The sequence below is a fragment of the Sabethes cyaneus genome, chromosome 2 (genome assembly GCF_943734655.1).
Source record: "Sabethes cyaneus chromosome 2, idSabCyanKW18_F2, whole genome shotgun sequence".
Lineage (NCBI taxonomy): Eukaryota > Metazoa > Arthropoda > Insecta > Diptera > Culicidae > Sabethes > Sabethes cyaneus.
Window position 1 is genome coordinate 31,515,533 of NC_071354.1, and position 22,162 is coordinate 31,537,694.

Consider the following 22,162-nt stretch of genomic DNA (forward strand, 5'->3'; position numbering starts at 1 on the left):
GAAAAATTTACAAATTCATATAAAATAAATAAGATTTTTCTCTCTTCGCTGAAGAGATAGAAGGTTACTGTCTTCAGCAAAGTTTCTTGTAATAATATACTCTTAAACTTTACAGAACACATCAATGTGTTATATTGAAACTGAAGAAAAATTTTTTTTTTATTTCACTTTTAGGGGGATTAATCAAAATTTAAATTGTACCAGACGATAGAGCTTGCAATTTCAAGAAACTCTTCCAAAGGTGCGATAAACCTAAAACTAGGTTTTCCTAGTCAAAACTCTAATGCGCACGTTTTTTTGGTTTTGGGCTATTGTCTCCCGCGAGCAACCGTGTTACAAAAGTTGGCGCGTGTGTTCAAGGGTTAATATCTTTTGACCGGCAAAACCAATTCTTCTGAAATTTTGCAGATATATTTGCAGCAATAAAACCTCTAATTTGATGCCAAACTAATTTAAACTAGATAAATTATCTAAGATGAAATCGTCGAAAATAATTGTTAATTTTAATGTGTTGTATACGATTGCTCATAACTTTTGAATTAAACGTCCAATCAAAAAACAAATCAATAGTGATCTATCCGGCTATATTATCTTTCAAATGAGAATAATAGCGCATAAATCGGTTCAGCCAACTCTGAGAAACAGGCGATCATTTGTACCTAGTCAAAACAGGTTTTTTAAGGCTAACATTTAAACTGCTTGTCCGTTTTCAATGAAACTTGGTAAAAAGTTTAGTAATAGAAAGAGCTTTCGTTTGGTACTAAGATCGTTAAAATTGGTTGCGGAGTTCCGGAGAAACGCGTGGTACGTAATTTTCACATTTTTGCTTATAACTTTTAAACGAAATGTCGGACTGCAAATCAATTCAATAGTGATATACTAGGCAATAATACCTTTCAAACAAAAGTAAAAGCGGTCAAATCGGTTCAGCCACCTTCGAGAAACAGGCGATAGAAAATGAGCTGCACATACACACATACACACATACACACATACACACACACACAGACATTGCCCAGTTTGTCGAGCTCTATCGATTGGTATATGTGATTCGGCCCTCCGGGCCTCGGATCAATTTCGTGTTTTTCGACCAATTTCTAAACCTTTGTTACCTTTGTTATACTATATACTAGCTGACCCGGCAAATTTCGTACTGCCACCAATTGTATTAAAAGACGTAAATTGTTAATGACGGATGTATTTAAAGTATAGGTTACGTTTTTACTTGTTTTGAGAAGTATGAGGGAATGGTTAATTAAATGCCGGATTTTCACAGAACGTCTGTTTTCTACAATCGTTTAGCAATTAGTTAGAAACCCAACAAACGTTTAACAAAAGCTGTATATGTAATTGATTATTAATATAACATTGTCTATATAACGGTTGAATAATCTATTATTCAAATAAAATGTTTGTTGGGAATAACAATCTTTACGAAATCATAACATTTATTGCCAAATATACGTTAAAAACATGTGAAAAATGTCGATTTTTCAATTCGGAGTGCTCAAAAGTTGTGCAGGGTGGTTTTGGAAAAGTAAACTCGATGGCGTCTAATTTCGTCTTCTGCGGTTAACCTACTAACGATATGGAATATATACTCAAAACTTTTTGAGAACAGAATCATTGCGCCACCAACTATATTTTCATTTGCGCCCTCAAATGCTTTCTATTTGCCTTTGTGCATTCGCCCATTATTAGGTTGAAATTTTACATGTTGTTTTTTACGCAAATTGTTGGTTTAATAAAGAAATAATTTTTTGACACTTTCGATCACATTTCCTCTATGGTAATCAGAGCTTTGATTTCCACAGTAATTTTTATGTGTAAATTCGGATATGTATCCGATGTCAATATTTATTAGATCTTTAATTCTCGTTTCTTGTTTTCTTTATTCCTTTGCTATTTCATGAGCCTTTTTGCACTTGTAAGAAGTCCACTTGGAAGTGAAAAAGACAAAAAATTATTATCAAATACAATTTATTTTAATGGGTTACCATCATTGTAAAACTTTTTTACTGCCAATTTAATCCGGCCAATATTCCTTTCCAATACAAAATTTTATTTACATTTTTTTAGTACATAAAATATATTGTTCACTTGACAGTCAGAAAGCTTTACGTATATTTTATTCAGTAAATTGACTGTGTGTAAAACATTTGTAAACATGCATTAGATACGCACCTAATGTAGAAAGTTTCCAGTTTTGGTTAGTTTCATTAATTTGATAAATGAAGTGAAAGAATTAGCTCTAGGCAGTTAGGTTATTTGATAAACTGAACCCATAACACATACAACGTTTATTATTTTCTAATCTTGCAAGTTCATCAACGTGTTTGTTTGTCCAGCAACGTCGCGACGCTGCTTCATATTGAATGCGGGTCGGTTGATTTGCACCGATAATAATCATAGCAATCTAAAACATTGTCTATACAATGGATGGCGGGAAACGTAAAATATCGGTTTTTTACTATTTTCCAGCTTTTCACGTGAAATTTTATTACTTTTTTTACATATAAACCTGACGCAGACCAAAACACAACAACTGAAAAAAGAACCATGCAATTCCGTCAAGCCGTTCTTGAGTTTATCCCTTACAAACAAACGAACCAACTTGGTTTTATTATATAGATTACCTTTGTTATACTATATAACAAAGGTTTAGAAATTGGTCGAAAAACGCGAAATAGAACCAAGGCCCGGAGGGCCAAGTGTCATATACCAATCGATAGGGTTCGACGAATTGAGCAATGTCTGTATGTGTGTGTGTGTGTGTGTGTGTATGTGTGTGCAGCTCATTTTCTATCGCCTGTTTCTCGGAGATGGCTGAACCGATTCATCCGTTATTACTTTTGTTGAAAAGGTATTTTTGCCTAGTATATCACCATTCAGTTGTTTCGTGGTACGACGTTTCGTTTAAAAGTTATAGGCAAAAATGTGAAAACTACGTGACACGGTTTTTTCCGGAACTACACAACCAATTTGAAAGATCTTAGTATCAAATGAAAGCTCTTGCTATCGCTAAACTTTCTACCAAGTTTCATCGAAAACAAATATGCAGTTTAAAAGTTACGCTTAAAAAACCAGTTTTGACAAGGTTCAAATGATCGCCTGTTTTTCAGAGATGGCCAAACCGATTTATGCGCTATTAGTTTCATTTGAAAGGTAATATAGCCGGATAGATCACTATTGAATTGTTTTTTGATTGGACGTTTAGTTTGAAAGTTATGAGCCACTGTATACACCACACTAAAATTAATTATAATTTATAATGATTTTAACCAAGTTAATTTGCCTAATTTCAATTATTTTAATGTCAAACGAGAGGTTTTGACACTACGAATATATATGCAAAATTTCACAAGAATTGGTTTTTCCGGTCAAAATATATTAACCCTCGAACACTCGCGCCAACTTTTGTAACACAGTTACTCGCGCGCACAATAGCCCAAAACTAAAGAAAACGTGCGCGCTAGATTTTTGACTAGGAAAACTTGGTTTTAAGTTTATCAAACCTTTGGAAGAGTTTTTTGAATTTAAATGCTCTATCGTCTGGTAGCATTTAAATTTTGATTAATCCCCCTAAAAGTAAAATAAAAAAAATATTTTTCTTCAGTTTCAATATAACACATTGATGTGTTCTGCAAAGTTTTAGAGCATATTATTATAAGAAATTTTGCTGAAGACAGCAACCTTCTATCTCTTCAGCGAAGATAGAGAAATCTTATTTATTGTAAATGCACTTGTAAAATCAATTTTTCTATTTCGGCTATTTTGTAATTGTTGTATGACTTTTTCATGCATTACAAAGTTGTACAAATAGTAAAAATACACAACTTTACTGAATATAGTATACCTCTATGTCTGCTTGTTTAGGATCTGTAGAACTTTGATTATAAAAAACACCCTAATTTTGACTCCGAATTATTCGACTACCAACAGACGGCTACATTTTAAACATTTTACATTTGCTGATAGTTTTGCTGCATACAGACACCATTTTTCTATATGAAGAAACGAGATAAAATGCCAGTTGGGGCCAATTGCGGTACACCTCACATGCTGCTTTATTCGTTTCTGTGATTTTCTGTCGGTTTATGCTGATCTATTTTCCTAACAATTTAAAGTATTAATGCATCGAATAATTCTGACATTTTGCTCATAACAAGTTTATTGAAGAATATACGTTAGTTAAACAATGATTTATAACTATACAACAATATGGCATTCAAAAACCTGCACATGTTGTATAAAATACAGCAGCGTGAGTAACCGAAGGTTAATAAAAATTGATGAAATTTATTCAAGAAAACTTTGTTGATCTGAACCAAATAGAATGGCATTACAGGAAATTATGCATAGTTCAAAAACCTATAAACTAGGCCTTTACTACGCAATGTATATGTTAAAGAATAATATTTCTTCTAACAACTTAATTTTACTTGCACTTACCCACATTAGTAACAACTTACTCAGCAATTTCATGAGAAAAGGAACTATCAAAATTTATAAGTGCTACCAATAGATGAACTATTTTCCGAAGACGTGTCGATTTCTATCTCAAATAGCAAGTAAGGCCGTATAACAAAGGTTCCTTTCACCACTAGGTGGATTAAATCAGGTTTTATATAGTATAACAAAGGTAAAAGGTGTATTTTGGATCTTATTTTTCGTAATTGATATAGTTAAATGGATTTACAATTTTTCATCGAATATCCTGGTTAGTCTCATACAACTGGTGCTAACATTTTTCTTATTTATTCAACCGAGAGCTGGGGTGGATCTTGCCGTATCAAGAATTCCTCTCCATTATACTCGGTCCTGGGCTACTCGTCGCCAATTCATTGCGCGTCCCGACACACGCACAGCCCTCTAGCACGTTGAGCCTCTCTATTCCTGGTGCCGGTGGGGTTCTTGAAGAGAACGGATTTTACTACACAGTCGTCCGGCATCCTTGCGACGTGGCCGGCCCACCGTAGTCTCCCAACTTTCGCCAGGTGTACGATGGGAATCTCTCCAAGCTCTCCTGTAGCTCGTGATTCATACGTCTCCGCCACTCCCCGCTTTGCATTTGTACTCCGCCAAAAATAGTCCGCAATACCTTTCGTTCAAAAACGTGTTCAAAAGTACACGCATGTCTTCCGTAAGCAAAGTTACTGTTTCAAGTCCGTAGAAGACTACCGGTCTTATTAGCGTTTTATACATCGTCAACTTTGTGCGGCGGCGTATGCTCCTAGATCGAAACTTCTTGCGGAAAAGTTGGCTCGATTTCCAGCTTGAATGCACCGTTGGATCTTCTTACTCGTATTATTGTCGGCGGTGACCAGAGATCCCAAATATACGAACTCATCAACCACTTCCAGTTCATCGCCGTCAATAGTCACTGTCCGTGGGAGGCAAACGTTACTTTCTCGGGAGCCTCGTCCGACCATATATTTGGTTTTCAACGCATTAATTTGTCACCCTATCCTCCTAGCCTCCGTTTTCAGTCTGGCGTAGATTACCTCCGCCGTCCCACGGTTTCTAGTAATGATGTCGAGGTTGTCTGCAAAGGCTAGGAGTTGGCTACTCTTGCTGAAGATCGTTCCTCTCGTTTCGATGCCTGCTCGCCGGATCACACCTTCAATAGCGATATTGAATAACATAAAGGACAGTCCATCCCCTTGCCGTAACCCTCTACGCGATTCGAAAGGACTCGCGAGTGTCCCCGAAACGCGCACGTAGTACATCACTCGCTTCAGAGTAGCTTCGATCAGCCGCGTCAGTTTGTCCGGAAAACCGTACTCGTGCATTATTTGCCATAGCTGTTCGCGTTCAACGCTATCGTATGCTGCTCTGAAATCCACGAAAATATGATGCGTGGGCACGTTGTACTCTCGACATTTCTGGAGAATTTGTCGGAGAGTAAAAATTTGATCCGTAGTAGCACGGGTCCCAGAGTTCTGCCGGGAGTCGGTCCTTTCCGGCGGCTCTATTATTCTTCAGCAGACCGATTTGCTTACATACGTGCTCACGTGCTTACATACGGACTATCGTTTCGTATGGTAATTTAGCATCGTTCACTTTCGTGTCTCGCTGGTTGCATTCTTCCGACAGCGGTAGTCGTTGAAGGTCATTCGTTTGAGCACTCTTAGCAATGGAGAGTTTACAAACTGGAACTTTTATTGAAGCCTTATAAACGTGCATTTGAATCGAAATCGGTTACCTAAGAACATCGCGTGTAATTTCTATCATATGATTATCCAATATCAAAAATTTAATAGCTTTTATACAGCTCCCTAAAGAGGTAGTCAGAGCTTTCAAGTCGCGCAATCATGGTTTTCGATGTAATTGCAAAGAGACACGTTTATCTCAGGACGGCTTTCGAGCATGGCAACAAATGCCTATCGGTATCTAATAACGGCTCGCGCGCGATTTCGAACGAATCGAATAAGTTGCAAATAATTTACGGTGCGCTAAACTGATTTCTCATGGTTTTTTTCTTATATCGGTATTTCGGACTTCCACTACCTGTTTCGCAATAGCCACGTAACCAAACACGTCCTCAAATCGTACGCGAGCTCGAATGACAGTGATCGCACCACCTGCCTCGGCGGATCCAGATCAATTCCTTTCTACTAACAATAACTCCTTCCTGTGACGCTTATGGATGATGCAGAGGATTCCTCGGTCTCTAGTAGCAGCAAGTATCGGACTAATATTCAATTGCGGACAACTCACGGACGGTCAAACGTTGCTATACTATACTATGCTATGCTAGACAATCAAAACAAACTTTTTTAGTGACACAAGGCGGAAATGATTAAACGAACATAGTAGCAGCAAGGGTGGATTTCATTCAATGTTAAACAAGAATGAATACCACATCGTTCCATCGACTTTTCACATGTTTCGAAGGAGGCAAAAAAAGGCAGTTTAGTTGTTCCATTAATCTTCTACGCACGGGCAGGTAAACTAAAATCCCCAACTGACAATTCCTAACGCTTCTTTCAAAAAATAACGTTCAGCCATCAGCGATTTGGTAAGAGATTTGCTACCAAAAGCTTGCATAAAGGTTATAAAACAGTGTTTCCTTTGGGTGCCCCTTTGGTTTGTTTATAGATTTTGCCACGAAATGCCAAAAAAAATCTACACTGTGCACGCATCGCATCGACAGCAAACAGAACTCTCGCGACGTTCTTTTGCACCAAAAGTTTCTTCAAGCGGATCGATCAGCATAGAATATTGTAGCTCTGCAATCCGATCCGAACGGATTTCGCCAAGGTTAATGACGGAGTGCAAAGCGTAAGAAGCGGCGTTGAACCGACTCAATCCTTTCCATCCTGTTTTTGTAAAATGTATGCTGGACCATGGAACCCCTTTCAAGAATCACACAGATGAGGTAACACTATAACGCCTTGAGAACAATACATGTTGGTGAAGTACTTTAATGGTACTACATATTGTACTATTTTTTTCCAAATAATTTTATCATTCCTTGTTTTTGAGAAATCGCTAGTGTCCGGTCATACAGTCTTGCCATACAGGACTTCCCCCACAGTGAAGTGATTGAGATCCGGATGGAGAAAGCCATTACATACTGAAAGGGTATCATAAAAACCCAGAAAGGTTGAAATTGCAGTACTCAAATTGATCGCTGTCATAACCGACAGGGACAGAACGTCGATTAGAGCGTCGTCGCGTACTCAATCCTAATCGTACTCAATGCCTTTCAATTTGTAGCACTCGCTGTCTTCTGCCGCTGTAATGCCGATAACTGCCTCCAAAGATATGGTTCTGTAGGCACTGGTCACTCGCATAGCCATAAACATGAACGTTTTGTTAAGTCGTTGTTAATTTCAGCGCTTCTATCCAAGCGGAACCTCTATATCGGAGAAACGATATTGCTACGCTTGCTAATAGCCGTCTCTTACCGATTTCTAGCTTCATCTCGCTCATCCAAGTCTCGACGACCCTTACCGTCTTCGAAGCCAAAATTTCAATCTCCTCACATGATTCGCCTTCCACAATTGGTCGTGGATGTCGTCCGCAAAGCCAGCATTGTACATTGCGTTCCACAATGTTGAGCCCAGGATAGAACCCTGGGGAACGCCAGCTGTAATCGAGATTGTCTATCTCCTTCTGTTTGTGTAGTATACCAGTATCCGGTCCTGAAAGTAGCGCTTGGGGATTTTGCAGAGGTATTCCAGAACCATCATTTTGTGAATCGCACGAGCGATCGCTTCCCAGCTTGCACTGTTGAAAGAGTTTTAAACGCCTAGCGTTACCACAGCACTATAGCGATTACCGAATCTCTTCTGCTTCCTCGCTTTTTCCTCTCTTTCAACAACCATGCGGATAGCATCCACGGTGTTTCTTCCCGACCAAACTGTAACTTTTACAGTCCTCTCTCACCCTCGGTAATTTTTTTCAGTCTGCTGAGAATCACTTTCTCCAACACTTTTCCTAGATTGTCCAGTAGGAATATTGGTCTGTAGGCAGCAGGATCACCTGGAGGCTTTCCTAGTTTTGGTAACAAAACCAATTTTTGCCTCTTCCATTGACGTAGGAAATATTCGTCGGATAGGCAATCCCGTCGAGTCCGGGAGCCGTCTCAGGAAACGCGAAAGTTCTTCCAGAAACTCTTTCGTCTGTAACTCCTTAGCCAATTTTAATAATTTCTCGTTGGATGTCAACCGGTTGCTAATTTTCAGCTGCTCTATCATGCGGGCAGGAAACCAATTCATGGGTTCGTGGTGCGGAAACAACCCTTCGATAATGGCCTGGAACTTGGTAGCTTGGTCGTAGCTTTGTCACCAACATTTACACCTCTTCCAGTGACTCACTGGTCACTGATAACAGGAAGTCGTCCGCAAAGCCGACGATCGCCGTATCCCTGAGCAGTTTCAAAGTCAGTACATCATTGTACATCTCGTTCCAAAGTGTAGGTGCGAGGATGGAGCCTTGTGGAACTCCCCCACCGTAGTGTTCATCGTCTTACACCCCTTGCCGGTCTCGTAAACAAGCACCCGGTTCCGGAAGTAACTCTTCAGAATTCTGCATAGATATCCCGGGACCTCCATTCTATGCAGCGACTTGGCAATGGCCTCCAATGGCTTTTTTACGTCGATCTTTTTTTTTGTAGGGGGGCCTATTGAACTTTTTTACACGGTTTGTTTTTTCGATTATCAAGAACGGGACAACTTAGGGACCATTCAATTATTTCTCAAAACATTTGGGAGCGGCCCGACATTCGTTACGTAGTTTATAATGGTCCCTAAGTTGCACCGTTCTTGAGTAATCGAAAAAAACAAACCGTGTAAAAAAAGACTTGAGTGTAATATATCCCTATTTTCTGTACGTTTTAGGCAAACCAAGCACCATTATACAAGTGATTGCCCATTTGCCGTAACACGTTCCCAGTCAGGTATGATAAGGTTCTATGAAACCGATAACCTTCCCGCATTAGCAGACTAAGTCTTACCGGGAGATAGCCAACCCTTGTCGAGAAATTTAATTCTGCTCGCACATAACGCACCACAACTGCATAGCAAATGTTCCGAAGTTTCACTTTCAAAATTACAAAAGCGACAGATATCATTACCAACCCGCCCAATGTTTCTAAAATGATATCTGCTCGGACAGTACCCAGTGGCCAGTGTATGTACGAAGAGCTCTCTTATTGAGCTCTATGAGCTTTTTAGTGGGTTTTGCATTTAAAGTTATAAATCTTTTTGATTGGTTACATCCTATGACTGCCATCCAATGAGCTGTCACTTTTTTCCCAGCGGCTAAGTTCCATTTTTCTTGTGCAATTTGGTATTCCGCAAAAAAGCTCCGGACCAATAAATTGTTAGTTAGAACCTTCCTTTGCTAAGTCGTTGGCTATTTCCAGTGGCGACTCGTGGGGGTTTAGCTTACCTGTTCAACTAGCGAAAAATACAAATTAATACGCAACTTTTTTATTATCGCATTGCTATAATACTTTAATCATAAAACAAACATTAGGGGCATTCACGTAGCGCTTGCTATGTTCCGTAAACGGCGTATTTCGTGTATATACTGCCTGAAGTCGCATTGCAGTTCTGGTTTCTACGGAGATAGAACTGTTATGCGAGTAGCGGCAGTATAAATACGCAAAACGCCGTTTACGGAACATGGCAAGCGCTACGTGAATACCCCTATTATTCAAATAACAACGGAGTACGACAGTTTACTTTAACAGCAAATTCGTCTCTGAATTTTAACTACGAACCGAAAACTTTTCGTTCAATTTACCTATTGAACCAAATTCAAGAATAACCACCTTACTGCGATGCGCGCACAAGCCCACACCACACGCACCACAAGCAATATGCGTAAGTTGTTCAATGCAAAAGATGAACGAGTTAATGAGAAAATTTTGCGAATTAAGCATGCCAACCGCGCTGTATTTTCAAATCCCCTTCGTACCAACACATTGCTCCTGGTGGTAATCTCTAAAGCAACGTTCAAACGTCGTGTTGAACGTTTTGCTCATTAGCTTCGTAACTAAATAAAATGAAATCAATGCGCAGGCCATAGGGATATGTGGTAGTAAGTTGTTCAATGTTGAAGATGAGCGAGTTAATGAGACAATAATGCGCCCGCGCTTTCGAGTAAAAGCTATTTCACATTCTCTTTTTATCATTCTCTTTTATTTTACATTGTTCCTAGTGCTAATTCAGTATCAATAATCAACACCAGGAATAATGTGTTGGTATCCTTTTGCATTGAAATCTCTAAAGCAACGTTCAAACGTCGTGTTGAACGGTTTGCTCATCAGGTTCGTAAACTAAACTAATAATTTACCGAATTATACGTATTGCATATACGTCGGTGCAAACGATATCATGAACGAGTGATGAAAACAATTTTGTCGGGCTGAATTTTATTGCCTGTCCTATGAACAGGTTGAACATGCGGACAAGTCGCCACTGGCTATTTCATTGCCTTCAACGCCGCAGTGTCCTGGAACTCAGTACGGATTGACTGAGTTTGTCATTTGGCATAGATGTCTCAAAGAAAGAATGTAATCCTAAACTATTTTAGAGTTCATTTAAGCACTTACGTGCTTTCAGTGCTACGTCAAATAATTGACTGCCAGAGAAAATGCAAATATTTGCATGTTTGGGCCCAATATTTCCTCCTCAAGCAAACATCTACACATTTAATTATTGTAAAAATCTCCACCTGAAACACAGTTGGTCATAATCCCATTGCCACTGATATTTTTGATTCAGGACCATAGATTCCACCGCCAATTTTTGAACCAAGTTTTGAGCCATCAGTGAAAAATATCGTTGGGCCTTGATGAACCATAGGAACTCCAATCTCCTAATCGTGGCGCGATGTTTCGCACACTTTGTAGTGAGTACCGTAGTTATCCTCAGGTTTCATCCAATCTCCATTCACAGACACAGACCCTATTTGAAAGTAATTTAGAATGATCATCCGATAAAATATTTCTAAATTTATTAGGGCTCAGCTCAGAACACCTCTTTCTGTTTCCAATTGCACCAATTCATGCAAAGAAAGCAGATTGAGAATTGCATCTAGTGCTCTCGATGGAGTGCTGCGCATTGCTCCGGTTATTGCAATGCAAATCGTTGAAATTTTGCAAGCTTTGATTCAGCAGTAGCATCTTTGGTTTTAGCCACCACACTAACGAAGCAGACGTAACTTTAGGTCGAATATCATCGTAGATCATCTACAGTAGATCAAGACTACAAAAGTGATGAAAGAACTCCTCGTGGACATCCCTTCATTGCCTTTATTGTTTCAGAGGACCCTAAAAGCTCAGAAGTGATTTCTTTTTTTGCCAGCATGGCATGAATCCAGGGGATTATGTGCGTGTTATATTTTCTTCGTTTCATAGCATCTTTCATAGATGGAAATATTGTCGAAAACTACTTCAATATCCAGGAAAGAACAAAGTGCAATTTCCTTTACTGAAAGAGGTCTAGATAGCTTCCACCGTGGACTTCTCTTTCCGGAATCCGAACTGCATCTTCGACAGGCCGTGTTCACCTTTCGTGCACCTCGTCAGGCTGTTCAGGATAATCCTCTCCGGGAGTTTTCCGCATGCATCCAGTAGATATATCGGCCTATATGACACCGGATCGCCCATAAGCTTTCCTGGCTTCGGCAACAGGATGAGCATCTGAAGCTTCCATTGGTCCGGGAAGTGACCGACTTCCAAGCGTTTTTGCAGCACAGTTCTGAACATGTCCGAGAATGCTTGTATTGCAGCCTTCAGGACCACGTTAAGCGAATCCATCCGACCCGGGCCGGGTGTCTTCTTGATTTTAAGCTGTCTAGCCACTGCTACTAGTTCATCATTAGGGATTTGTAGAACGTCAGCATTGTCCCGCTCTTCTACACTGTACGATGTTGGGGGCCATATCGTAGGCTCGTGCGTCGGGAAAAGTCCCTTCACAATAGACTTCAGCCTGTCCGGACACATCTCCCTGGCTGTCTCAAGACCTTTGACTTTTGCTATCACGATGCTTCACCCCAAGTCCCATTCCAATGGTCTAGAACCAATATTTGTTTTGATTCATCTAAGAAATAGCCATAAATTATTTTTATTGTTGCCAACGCCAATTGCCACCTATACAATCGTCACACAAAACCGGTTTTCATACTTCGTTAAGAGCAAAATCAACGATTGCGGTCTTCTCAAGAATATAGTTCGTAGATAAGTTGTGGCTAGGTCAACCTCGAAAATAAGTGAACTCAATGCTAATCATTTCTCTATGGTTTTCAACCAACCCCCGTAGAACGATTTCCGATAAGTGTTGGAGGTATGCTAAAGCCTTCGATCACACCAGGTCCAGGATAGAGTGCCAGCAATTTTGAGAACTGGCATCCTAATAGAGTCAAAAATAATTATAACCCCTTACTAGGACAAACAAAATCTTTCTGAATGGAAAAAGTCAGTCATTTGGGCAGTTTTAGATATCACGTGGACAGAAAAATAACAATTTCCAACCGACTATTTACTACCTACTGACCGTTTTAGCAACAAACTGATCAACATTAAAATCAGATCACATTACATGCAGTAACACCAACGTAAGTAAATCGCGATTCCCGGCACGCCTCAATAACTGCAAATTCAGCCGTGTTAAGGCCGTTGCCGACGAGCGTGTGGTGTAGACAAGTGTTTCTCCGTTTGTTATAGATAGACATGTGCAGCTCCGATCGGTTTGACTACACAGGTTTTGAGCGGTAATCGGACGATAACAACGGTGCCACTAGAAGACGTAAGTAGCAAGTGCAAACGAAAAAAATCAGTACATCAAATGCTATCCTATAAAAAACAATGCTAAGTTTCTAGGGCACTTCACTAAATGTCCTTGAGTTTTTTTAACAAAATTATTAAGTAGTAAGCAACGCTAACTTGGATAACAACTGGTATTGATTCCGGCACTAAAATACTGTAGCAAATCCAAAACAAAGGACAACGATCTCTAACCTCCAACCTGCTTAAATCGAAATATCACAGTTGAATATCATTTTCCAACCGATTCGCCAACTGAGATTATTATAATTAGCAGCAAACGCAGCTAATCATGCCTCATCGTACTCATTGTTTTTTCATTGCTTTACCGATAAGCGAACCGAGGCGTGGAATTTCCCTACGCAATATTTACGACCAATACAATAAACCAACTTATGTAAACAACACCGTCCTGGCGGTGAATCATTAGAGGTCGCCCTCTTTGCAGTCAGTAACTGCAGCACTGATCATAAAAAACGGCCACTTTGACGTCAACCACAATGATTTACGCTCCATTCATGGAAATGTCGGTTCGGTTTGCGCCGATTCTAATGCACCTTGCGTGCTCAATTCGTTTGCAATGGAACCGTCATAAAACGAAGGATTGTCTTAACAGGAAACTGGTGACAAATTTGTTATGTAAGTTCTAATTTATCAATTATTGTTCAAAATCAATTTAACCTAGATACAACCATCATATCGATGTGGCCGTGACATATCGTTCAAGCTTCCTGAAAAGGTGAAATCCAAGCCGTTATGTAGATTTAGAACGTTTTCTTTGAGTAAACAACTGCAATACTTAGACATGCATTTCCGAGACCTAACGATGCAGCTACATATCTATGTTGGTGAGGCTTCTTATTATGTCATGTAGGAAGGGTAGGAAGCAGACATTGCAAATATTGAACCAAAACGGCAAACAGGGGAAAAAAGCGGGGCAATAAAAGCAGACAGGTGCAAATTCGGTGCAAGTCTCGAATGCATGCATGCATGTTTCGAACCTTCTCTGCCTTGCTGGTTCAGGGGTTCAAAAGAAGGAACAGAAAGTACGAGATGAATCTCACGAGGAGACGGGCAAGTCGCCAGATGAACAGTGATGCTGATGAATGTTTTCCCGAAAAAAAAGACAGATGTGCAGCAGGAGATTGGTTTACCTTTGTTCCAAAATGTTAATAATATTGATGACGACGACGACGATGGTGGTTGATCGTCCTCCGCAAATCCGCTTTGATTTCAATCCTTCCGCTTTGCACCTTGACTTTTCGTGCAAATTTATAGCTATCGATAGCGATGATATTTGCAGCAGCGGTAATAAAAACTGGATTAGCAACTTTTAACCTTCACTTTTCTCTCTCATCGCCGATACTGTTAGCACAGCACTTTTTACAGTTTTTTCACTAACATTATAATTAACTATGCAAACCAGACGCTTATTTACATCACGATAGCTCTATCATAATATGCTTGGCATTCACTCACTATGAGAACAAACTTTTCAAGGGCTTTTCCACTTCCACTACGCAACCGAGCAAAATTGACCCGTGGAACTGCTTTAGGTCTTTCGATGCAAAAACCAGCCCTCAACCACCACCCCCACAAAAAACGATTGCGTTTTCAGTCGTCGCGACGTATTTTACCGGGTGATACGGGTTTTGATATCCCGTTTTATAACTTTATGTCCAAAAAATCGAACAGAATATTTTTTTCTTCACTCTTCACTGACGGGTAAACGAACGGCGGAGAACGGAAAACACACGTCCACTTCGGGGCACGGGCGAAACAAAAACACAAACGGTGAAGGCGACGTTCGAATGTATGCGATACTGTACAGCACACACAGTATGGATGTAATACGAGACGAACGAACGAACGTCCGTTGGCTTTATGGAATCGATGGAAAATCTGCTCAACTCAACGGGTCGTGATGTTGATTTGCTGCCATTTCTGGTACATGTACTAAGTCTATGTACACTATTACTTAGGTACGGCAAACGCGGCATGTTTGTGTTCGTAATATGCTGAAAAGTATAGGTGTGTTAGTGTCATCGTTGTACGGCACAATGTTTACGCTTTTTTATGCCCGTACAAGAATAGGGCGAGATTGACGTCACCCTTGCTGTTTACATTATTTGCGCTGCTAACACAATCAAACGGTACGTTGTTCCACACCTCTACTACTTCACATAGGTACTAAGTAACGTTATAGCGTCACACAATGACAGCGATTTTTTTGTTGATTATTACGGCCCACAGAAAAGGTAATGCGCTCTTATTGGAAATGGGGTAAAAGGATCCAACAGACACGTTTCCTGTTTAGGGCAGGTGCAGCACAATGTCAGTTCTAAATGTAGCAAATGCAAACAAAATGAGTGAGAGTTAATTTTTGCTAGGCCAGCATAGGAAAATCAACTCTTACTCGGTTTGTTTACGCTTGCGACATTCGCCCTTTTGTTAATTCTATCTTCAAATATTAAATGAATTATAATATTGCTAATTTTCCACCCTTTCGTACGCGATGTATTATAACCGTCGCCCAGAATTGTCGGGAAAGCAAATTTCGATTAGTTGTCAAGTAAATTATAATTACCTCATCGACATCTCTACATCGAGCTGCAGTGAACGTCAGCGACAGCATGTCTTGGGCTCAAAATTTGACAGCGGGCCCAAATCAGACTGCTGACAGTTGAGTGAAACGCAATGCTGACATGCTATCTCACTTCCGCACACACGAGATGTTGGCGGCGAAAACATGGTTGCCTGCCGATAGGGTGAAATTAATCCCGCTTAGGCGCATCCGGCAGAAATCGAACAAAAATCTGGCAGCGAAAAACTTTTTCTGTTAGACATTCTGCCGGATTTCTGGCCGCCGTCACCCGTGAAAACTAGCAGAAATGCAACATCTGATACGGGCAGAAATATTCACCCGGTTTTTCTGTCGGATCTCTGTTCGATTTCTGCCAGAGGTTTGGAATAAAAACCGGTTTTGCACCGATTCAGCTTTCTCTCCTTTTTTGGAGGGTAGCAGCTGCGGACTGTAGCAGCAAGAAGCGTGCAATAAACAGGTTAACAAATTAAATTATACCTGCTAAATTAATACCTGCTGTAAATTATACCTGCTTTATCATGCCCCATATTATTCTCTTACCTTTTGCCCGAAACTACAAAACTGATGAACCACTTTTCTCCAGCCTCAAAGTGTCACATTTGACATAAAGAGAATCGAGCGAAAAATGAAGACTGGTTCTGCTCGATTTCTGCCAGGCATCCGACTTTTTCGGAAGCGGGAAAGCTTACGTAAATACCACAGAGAACAGACATTCATCTTAATGCTACGAGATGTGTAAAAGCTTAATACCGCCATTATAAAAGTAAGTGGTAATGCTCCCGTTGCGTGGCGCTCACATCGCTGACAGAACAAGTTTTGATTTTGAATGTCTATTAAAGCTTCTAAACGTACAAGTTATAGTCACTAAAGCTTTTGACGTAGGACTACGTCTTACGGCAAGTTTTGAGATAGGGTGTCATTCCAAAAAATCGAAAAAATGCGAGCGTCACGAAAAATGAAAGGTTTTGAGCGCTAATAGCTCAGCGGTTTTCCTATCGATTTTCAATATTCTTACACCAATCGATCGGAAAATCTTCTAAGAATTGACCCAAATGAAGAAAAGTATGGATTCTTGATGTTGAACTATTGAAAAATTGAAAATAATGAACCTATGTTATACCAGAATTCTCGCTTCGTGATTGGTTGGAAGATTCTTTGCGATGATCTAAACCTATACCAATTTGATATCTGTGCTTGGGAAGTAAGCCAAAACAAGTGACTAAGTTCCCTCATTTCAACAAAATTTCTTAACACCGCGGTTAAACCTAGACCATTTTGATGTCCTTGCTTGGGAAGAATGCCAGAAAGAGTGACAAAGCCCCCTCGTGCCAACAGATTTCTTACGAACGCGATTAAACCTAGTCCAATTTGATGTCTGTGTTAGGGAAGTGTGCCAGAAAAAATGACACAAGTTCGTTGCCCCAACAGATCGCAAATTCTTTACTGCGAGACGATTAAACCTTGGCGAATTTGATATCTGTGTTGGAAAAATGTGCTACAGCTGTAGTGTTCGGTTGTAGTTACGACTCTGTATGAAGGTGAAATTAGTCATCATCGATTTTGCCAATTTCAAAAGCAGTTTTTTTGTTTGAAACAAAAATTCGGTTTATGAAAATATATTCGCTGTGTTCAGATTGGCAAGAAAAATGCAGTATATACATTTTTATAAACACAATCCCGCTTTTAGGCCGAAAAGCTGCTTCCGAAATTGGGCTTTCCGACGAAAAGTCAATGACTGCTAGTTTCCCGTGAATACGCAAGCTTACCGACCGTTTCATTAGAAGTGTATTGAAAAGATGTGCTGTTGATCAAATAGGATTGAATTGGTAAAATCCCTTCAACGTGGGGAACCATGGGTAATAAAAACAATCTTTAATTTCAGTAAGGTAGCAGGAAAGCAATAGTTTGTGTTCTTGATTTTGTTAAATTGTTGTCAAATGTACAATCTTTTGAGAATTGAACGTATGCAATGTTACTACTTTGATAAATGTTACATACAACGCATATAGCATGTATATAAGTTGCATATAGCATGTATACAAGAAGAATCGAATGATTACAAGCATGAATACATGCCACTATCACTACAAAGAGACTTACGTAGTCCTGCGTCACCTATATATGCGGTCGTGTCTTGTACACAACCCCTCTGATTTTTCAGTTGCTACAGTAACTTACATATTGTTTATCCAATCTGCAAATCTAAAACAAAATTATGAAAACAACATTTATCGAAAACGGAAGCGGATAATTACTGTTCATCTTAGTTTAGCCCCTAAAACTGCATCAATTCCCGGTGAATAAAATTTGAATTATCAATTAAAAACAACAGTGAAAATAATATCTCTTGCGAAGTGGATCCGCGCTGGTGTTAGCCGGCCTAAATAAAAATGACAATTCAAAATATCATTTTGTTACTTGTTCAGAAAATTCAAAATACCATTTAGAGAATTATTGGCGTATATTTAGGAGATTTAGTCTAACTTTTAACATTGGAGTTAAGATGTAGAATAGATTTATTTCTTTATACATCGTTGTCGTAATGTCATTCATGTCGCAATGAATGAAATACTTTCTTCAGTCGAAGCTGTTTTTCCAAATAGATATCTTTCCACTTATTAGAAGCAGGCAAACCCTTACGGATGAGTTATCCTCATCCTCAGATAACTATACTATAACTAAAACTATACTATACTATACTAAAACTATATAGGTTGGACGTCTTTGGCGTCTCATTTTCGGTTGCTGAAGATGCAATAGTGATTGCTCTCATTTTGAAAGAAGCGTTAAACCCGCCGTCTAGTGTTTAACTTCAAGTTACCGTCATTGTAGTGGACTCTAGTCCACATTTCTAAATCTTCGGTGCCGCAATGGTAGGGTAACCAACGTATTTTGGACCTCCTCAGCAACTGTACATAATTTGGACACTTACAGCAAAATCAAATGCAAGTGTCCAAATTATGTACAGCTGCTGATGGGGTCCAAAATAGGTTGGTTACCCTACTATTTTTATTTTCAGCAGTGGCCATGCACATAAATATGTTAGATTTTTGTGATAGCAGTACGTTAGTCCCGTCTTCAATCATGTAATGGTATGAGATTACAACGCTCTTAGGAACTATAAATAATGAAGAAAATTGTTATATATCCACTTCGTTTTATTTTGAACTATTAAGTCATGTTTATTACAAACCTCAGCAAAACTGTTCTCCGCTAACTCCTTGGAATAGTTCCTTAAATGTATTTTTAACTCAGTTTTCAAGAATATATGGATTGTTGCATATCCATCAATATTTACAGACGATCAACAGCCGTTACTAGTTGCTACAGTAACATGACTTTTGTGTTGCTAGTTATTCGAATAGGTAGAACTTAGGAAAAAAATATATCACATTTGGCAACATGGAAGTAGCGTAACTGGTGCAGCATAAGAGAGATGTCGCTAGTGTTTTGTTCAAAAGCTTACACAACATTTGAACGATATTTTATATGAACATAAATGTCTGTTCTCTGTGTAAATACTACACTCAAAATAGTCTGCACATAACTAATAGTAAATTTCCATATGAAATTCCATATGATTATCATGAGCTGCATATAAACACAATCCTCCCAGAAATAAACATAAACATTTGTTATGAATGGGCTTGCTAAGCCCAGTGCAAAAAACTACAAAAACTTATCGTTTTTTACTCAAACGTATGTTTTTTTACCGGGGTATAATTGAGGGAAAACAAAAACAAACGTGTAAAATCAATGTAAAAACTAACAACAGCAACAACAAATCGCGCGTCGATGTGTGCGTACGGTAAACGTCAGCAAGCTCAAAAATGTAAACATTGTTCAATTTTGCACATCAGCTAAAGAGAAACATAATTGAACGGACAAGAAGTTTTTTGGATTGTGGCTTCGCAGTTTTCGCAAACTTCAGGGAGAATGTCCAAATACGCTACAGAAATTTTTTTATCAAGTCGAGTCGCTATTCAAGAGCTAACTTGACAACGGCTCGACGAACATGAAGTTAATGCAATGTTGCTATTCATCGATAAAAGTACTGATTCGGTTCGAAACACACTCAAAGGTGATTCCATGACGTCAAATTCTCTGGCAATGCTTTTCTAGCTGAGAATTATTTAATGCGAGTGAGAGAAAAGCGAATTATCACTCATTCTTTTTCATGCAATGGTTTGATCGCTAGTGATGCAATCAAAAACGAATACCTCGCGTTTTGACTCATCGCGATGAGTAGCTTTGATTTATTAATTTTGGAAAACAGGCTAAAGCGCTATCGGATATTGAATTATACCGTCAAAAAAACATGTACCTAACATTTATGTTGGTTTTTCAGTTCGACTATTAGCACCTGAGATACGTGGAATATACATTTTTGCGACATAATGCATAAATGCACTTCAAAACATCAACGTTCTTCTACACCCAGAAGACTTTTAATCTCATAAACTTATTTTAACATGCTATTCATAATTTTTCAACATTCACGTTGAGTGCAGCATAAATCTTTTTTTCGTGACAATGACAAGCACCAGCAACGTTTGCAAATGTTTACAAGATACAAGCGATTTTTCAGACATGTTGGCAGAATCAAATTTTGAACAGTGGCCGACGATATTTTTATTATCAGCCTTCATCGTTAGTCACACAAGAAGATGTATTATTTTTCATAGCTTCGAACCTTCGAGGCACCAATTAATAATAATAATATGGCACCCTTGATGGCACCAGGTTTGCATTTCATTGAAACTAAATCTTGAAACCATTCTGTTTGTCCGTGTGCCGCTTGAAGTTACTGATTGTGTATGGCGTCGCAAGTATATGTTGACGTTTGACAAGTTCATAATTATTATAAGTGATACGAATAACGTTTAATATTTGAACGAGCAATATTTCTTTTGTAATTTGCCAAAAAATATGTTTGTTTACGTTTCACCTATAGTTACTATATATATAGTTCGGCGGATAGAAAATCGGGAGCCAAATAAACGTCAAAAGCGGAGCCAAAAGCTTTTCAAAATCCAAAATGCAGGAGTAATGTTAAAAAAACACACTTTATTTTCATAGAACAAGTCATTTTCAACACCCGCCAGTGATTATTTTTCGTAAAAACCTGCACATTTCACCATAATTTCAAATTTAATTTCATAAATCAGGGATGCCAATTCGCCTGGTTTTCTATCCGCCGAACTATATATATAGTAACTATAGTTTCACCGCAAAATACATTCTCGGTTAGATGACAGCGATTAACGATGATTATAACGATGAGTGTGAGACAGAGATACCGAGCGAGTATTTTCGAGCGTAATCAATTCATATTTTGCTCACCAGTTTTTGCGTCGGCGATTCATCGCGAGCAATCAGGATACGATAGAGTTGCCAGTTGATAAGATTTAAATCGCTGCTGAGCAGGTAATGAGCCTTCATCGTGATGAAAATTTGCAACATTGAATGTTTGCGTTAATGTGTAATCTAAAATTAAAAAGAAGAAAACTTATCCAATTTAATTCTACTATGTATATTTTATTCACGACAGATACGTATTTCGCCTACGACTTGAAGGCTTCCTCAGTGTCTGTTTTCGAATTCTACTAAAACGCTCCAAAGGTTCAGTTAATGTGTAATATTTCGAATGTTTCGATCCGCCATTATCGCTCGTGGAAAACTGGATATGAAAAGTTTTCTCAGTGCGTGTGAAGAGAGTATAATCACATACAAACCGACGAGACACTCGCGTTAATTCCATCGTCCATTCAAAAACAACTTATTTTTCAAAAAAGCATGTTTCGCAATATGTCCACACCGCGCCGCTCGAGTGTTGCTTCGAGTTTCCAGTATAAAACCATACAAATGTAAAAACCTACAGTATAAAACTTTGCAAATGTAAAAAACCTACAGCATAAAACCCTGCCAATGCAAGCTACTCCGCAACATGCATAACAGAGGGCGCTAGTGTGCAAGCAAAATGTGTAGGACGATGGTTTTTGAAGAATTTTCTTCTATTGTAGAAACTGTAGCCGCTGTCGCCGGTGTTTCATGGATATTTTGGTGGCAAACATCTTGCTGGTTCGTGTCTTGGATACGGGAACAACATAGGGTTGCCAAGTGGCCGATTTTTGGCTGGCCCGACCGGCTTTTCACTTGCAAAGCAGATGGCCGGTCAGTCCTGCAAAAAGGCCGGTTTTCCGACATATGAAGACGGATTTGTACTTTTTACCAGTAGAATCAATATATATATAGAATGCCAGTGTCGCTAGAAT

The 22,162-nt window shown here is 39.1% G+C and overlaps 1 protein-coding gene across 4 annotated transcripts in view; it reads right to left on the reverse strand.

Moving 5' to 3' along the window:
- The window catches only part of LOC128734980 (activated Cdc42 kinase Ack), a 68,245-nt gene extending 53,121 nt beyond the window's left edge, over positions 1-15,124 (reverse strand). For all 4 annotated transcript variants that reach the window (XR_008412003.1, XR_008412002.1, XR_008412001.1 and 1 more), the window contains exon 1: positions 14,437-15,124. The gene's annotated coding sequence lies outside the window, so the exon portion shown is untranslated. The remainder of the gene's footprint in view (positions 1-14,436) is intronic.
- Between the last annotated feature and the right edge of the window lie 7,038 nt (positions 15,125-22,162).